Source organism: Schistocerca nitens, chromosome 1 (genome assembly GCF_023898315.1).
Source record: "Schistocerca nitens isolate TAMUIC-IGC-003100 chromosome 1, iqSchNite1.1, whole genome shotgun sequence".
Classification (NCBI taxonomy): domain Eukaryota; kingdom Metazoa; phylum Arthropoda; class Insecta; order Orthoptera; family Acrididae; genus Schistocerca; species Schistocerca nitens.
In genome coordinates, this window is record NC_064614.1 from 996,226,398 (window position 1) to 996,231,453 (window position 5,056).

General features: G+C 45.7%; 1 non-coding gene across 1 annotated transcript; it reads left to right on the top strand.

Moving 5' to 3' along the window:
• The first annotated feature begins 1,427 nt into the window (after positions 1 to 1,427).
• On the top strand, positions 1,428 to 1,503 carry Trnas-gga (transfer RNA serine (anticodon GGA)). Its single transcript has one exon. It is a non-coding gene; the product is annotated as a tRNA-Ser (tRNA).
• Positions 1,504 to 5,056: the final 3,553 nt, after the last annotated feature.

The window sequence follows — 5,056 nt, forward strand, 5'->3', positions numbered from 1 at the left end:
GTCTCCCTCTACGATTTTTACCCTCCACGCTGCCCTCCAATGCTAATTCTTCAAATCAATAAATGTATTGTATTACGTACTTTCTAAAGTAGCCTATGTTCTTCCTAAGCGTTCAAGTTACCTCCACACCAGATTTCATCACAATCGGTTCAGTGTTTTAATCGTGAAAGTATAACAGACATTTATATTTGCAGTATGGACGTAGTATTATGATCATCTGAGTTCTGTCTCTCAGGAACAAAGTGCTCAAAAGTGGATTTATTATAGTGGATCTAACTATAGTTCCGAGAAGATTGAAACCAGTTTATTGTCTTTTGACTTTTAATACCCGATCCTCTGCATCACTAAATTCTCTCCCTAGCGTCCTCAGCCAACCATGTGGTTTTCTTTTTTTTCTTAACAATAGTCAGCTTAGGAGATTTGTAACATAAGTTAGGTAACCGAACCGTCGTGAAGGAATGGCGTTCTAAACGAAGGTCGGCGACTCTAATCCTGGTGTTAAATCAAAATAATCTGGGTGACTAGAGGAAAAGAAATGGCAACGCAAAGTTTCTTGTACTAGAACGTAATTTGTTTCAAAAGTAAAACTTCTCAAATTGCAGGGTAAAACAGTCGTCACCAAATCAGGACGTTTCATACGATATAGGCTATTTTTAGAGTTTAGGCTTCCACTAATCCTTCCACGTGCTAGCTCAATTCCTGTTATGTAAAGGTTATAGGGGCAGTAGGAATCAGAAAATGTTGTTATACTTTTACGTAAGCTTACTTTAAGATGATTTAGCAAGCGTGTGAGGCCACTCATTCTGGACACGACTAGTGTTTTTAAGCACTGTGACATTTTGATTGACTGAATAAATGAATGCAGCCTGTAGCCAGTATTCGTTGTGCACTGTGGGACACCAGCGGCCACGCACAGAAGGGGCGCTATCAGCAGCGCAATGAATCCCGCAATCAGAGCTTTAACGGCTTCCCTGACGAGTTGTTATGAGAGATGAAATGTTACGGCAGCCGCACCAGCCGACAGTATAACGACCCAGCACTGGTTCGTGTTTTTTCTACGTCGCGATAAATAGATATCGAAATCGTGCTGTCATCAATTCTGTCTCCAAGTCATCCAATATATTTTCTACAGATTGAAAAGCAGTACAAATGTAGTAGTAGACATTCACTGAGGCTGAGCATCGAGAAGACACACCTTTGTACATCTCTCGAAATAGAATAGTATGACAAATTAAAAATTAATGCTGGGCCCGGGTTCTAATCCTCATACTTTTTCTTTCACGGTCAGTAAATCACCAGTCCCATTATACATGTGCATCTCCCGGACAAACTTGCAACCTGCAATTTCACTCCATCCGTACTATTAATATACTCCTCCGTTCTTATATCATCGCTTTCCCTAAGTTGTCAGTGAATTTTGCAAGCCGGCCTGAGTGGCCGAGCGGTTCTAGGCGCTGCAGTTTGGAACCTCTGCGGTCGCAGGTTCGAATCCTGCCTCGGGCATGGATGTGTGTGATGTCTTTAGGTTAGTTAGGTTAAGTAGTTCTAAGTTCTCGGGGACTGATGACCTCAGAAGTTAAGTCCCATAGTGCTCAGAGACATTTAAACCATATTTGAATTTTACATCTACGTATAAATTCCGAAAAGTTGTGGAGCGACATATTCTTTCTTGTCAACCACCGATGCTAATACCATAAGCTACAACGTGTAAAGTTGTAGGAAATATGGGGCCATACACTGGAAATTTAACGTCTTTCGTTTAGGCAACTACACAGCGTGACATAAAAAATGAAGAACACAGAAGAAGAGAAGGAAACGAAATGAAACGTAACGGGTTGAGAGGGTATGCTATGTTCGTCCGGTCGTTACAAAATCGAGTCAAGCTTACAAAGAAGTTGGCAGTATGAACCCACTTATCGCTATGACGTTGTACTCTCTCGGGCCTGTATACGTGCCCTGAATCGTTTGTTGCGAAGAGTTCGTAAAGACGTTGTACCCTCTGCTAAAGCAAGCTGGTCCACAGCCGTTATAATGCTCCTCGATTTCCTGTATAGTGGCTCTGAGATGGAATCAGACACACACATCTGGCAACATTGGTGGCCATGTAGTCAGTTCATAAAGACTCATACCTTTGTGAGTGAGCGTTGTCCTATTAAAAAAAATGGCACCACAATACTGTCACATGAGAGGTAACCCATGAGAACTCATGATGACCGGACGTATCGTTGAGCCATCAGAGATCTGTGAATCACTACCGCCACCCAGAAACACTGTTACAATGGAATCACTCCCCAGGTCGCTACCATACTCGCTGCGGTGGTCATCTTAGGTTGTACGGAACCACGATTCATCGCTCAGCAGGACACGATGCCTGACAGCCACTGAACCACTCAAAAGCAGACGTTTGTGTTGTGGTGTTAAGAGCAGCCTGGGCATGGGCCGATAATGCCCTGGTCCGTATGACAATGCTAGCAGGGAATCCATTTCTTGCTGGTAGCCACTGATGTGAAGGCGTTGTGATATTCCTGGGGAGCAATACTGCGATCATCCTATGTGCTTGTCTCACGGAGCGAGGAGACACAGACTTCAGCACAACGGACTCTCATTCTGGAGGATGACGCTTCAAACCCGCTTCCAACCGTCCTGATTTGGATTTTCAGTGATTTCTCTCGACAGCCAATGACAAATGCCGAGATGGTTCTTTCTTAAAGGGCAGGTTCGATTTCCTTCCCCACCCTTGAAACTATCCGAATATGTGCTCCGTCCTAATGCCCTCGTTCTCGGCAGGACGTTAAACTCTCATCTTTCTTCCTTTTTTGTGGCTGTAAGACGTTGTCCACTCGATCCTTCTCGATGAATATGCCTGCTCTCACACTCCCATTCAGTCCAACATAGGGCCATTATCACGTCCAAATACCAAACAAATCTGGTTCAAATGGTTCAAATGGCTCTGAGCACTATGGGACTCAACTGCTGTGGTCATAAGTCCCCTAGAACTTAGAACTACTTAAACCTAACTAACCTAAGGACAGCACACAACACCCAGCCATCACGAGGCAGAGAAAATCCCTGACCCCGCCGGGAATCGAACCCGGGAACTCGGGCGTGGGAAGCGAGAACGCTACCGCACGACCACGAGATGCGGGCAAACAAATCTGGCTATTGTGCGATTCGACCAGCAGACCAAATGGAAAGCAACAATGCGGCCCCTTGTAAAATGTGAACTTTCACGCCCGGAAATATTACAATTAATAAAATGTTGGGGGATATTATCTCGTGGTCCAAATCGATTTCACCTTAAAAGCGAACGTTTCATCCCCATCTTCCCCATCTGCGATTTTTAAGGGAGATTGTTGGTTCTTTGAATGTCCGATTCCCACCTTAGCTCGTTACTGGCTGGGCAGTAGACTGTAACCAGCCAGGTTGTGAATAGATGCACAGATACGGGATATGTCACTTTAGAATAAATTTGCGGCTGTGACAGCGGAAAAAGCACTATTTTCATGCAGAATCTATCGATGTGGTGTTAGACTTTCACCCTTTCTATTGAATAAATCATCGCAACTGTTCTGAAACGGTAACCTTCCGTTCGGATAATTCCGTCGTGGTGAGATCCTTTTTTTTGAGTGTATATGTTTTTTATGTTTGACGTTGTGTAATTTGCACAAATGATTGCATTTACTGTACTTGCTTTACTTCAAGTGTTCCAAAATGGTCTAACAGCCGAAACTGCAGCAACACGAATAAAGATTACATATTCAGCCAGTTGAGGGACCAAGTGGTCGTTGAGGTTATCACATGTTTGGAGCAACAATAATTAAAAATAAATCTTCAAGCGCTCGTATAACATGGCTAGTGAGTTGTAACACTTTCATAAAGCTCTAAGGGGAGAAGTAAAAGAAAATGGCACGGTCACCAGCCATCAGAGAAAGAATAGAGATCGGCAAGCGCCCTGCAAGCGGAGGCACGCACACACACAGACGTGGTGGTGGGGTGTGACGACGCGGCGGCCCACAAAACGCGGCGCTGCCTCGCAGCTACTCGCCCGCAGCCGCACCTCGCCTCTGCTTTGTGACAAGGGCGACCTTATCGCGGCGGCCGGTCTACGTAGTGTATACTGTATGCCTCCCGGCTTTCACGCCCGCCTGTGGACCGGCAACCCGCCGCGCTCAGTGCTCCCAGTCCAGTACACTGCCTCATGTTTCGGGCTGCCGTCCAACCGACGCAACGACTAAAATGCTACCGATAAACGAAATTAACACAGCCGCTGTACAGCCGTAAACAATACTATTCCGTCTCCAGAATGAAATTTTCTCTCTGCAGCGGAGTATACACTGATACGGAACTTCCTGGAAGATTAAAACTGTGTGCTGGACTGAGGCACGAACTCAGGACCTTCATCATTGGTGGGCAAGTTCTGTATCAACTGAGCTATATGAGCGAGACTCACGATCATTTCTTACCGCTTTACTTCCGCTAGTACCTCGTTTTATATTTTCAATCGGTATGCGTGCGACAGCATGCATTCCTAATACGTTCCAAAAAGCTGTGCATAAAAACGGAGTTTTCCAGTCCTCATAGCTTGGGTTCTATCGGTGATAAAAAGGTAGGGTCAAGTGTTTTAAATAGTCCTTGGGACCATCCGTATACCCAACAAAAAAATTGTTCAAATGGTTCTGAGCACTATGGGACTTAGCCGGCCGCTGGTGGCCGAGCGGTTCTGGCGCTACAGTCTGGAACCGCGCGACCGCTACGGTCGCAGGTTCGAATCCTGCCTCGGGCATGGGTGTGTGTGGTGTCCTTAGGTTAGTTAGGTTTAAGTAGTTCTAAGTTCTAGGGGACTTATGACCTAAGATGTTGAGTCCCATAGTAGTGCTCAGAGCCATTCCTTGGGACCATCCGTATACCCAACAAAAAAATTGTTCAAATGGTTCTGAGCACTATGGGACTTAGCCGGCCGCTGGTGGCCGAGCGGTTCTGGCGCTACAGTCTGGAACCGCGCGACCGCTACGGTCGCAGGTTCGAATCCTGCCTCGGGCATGGATGTGTGTGTTGT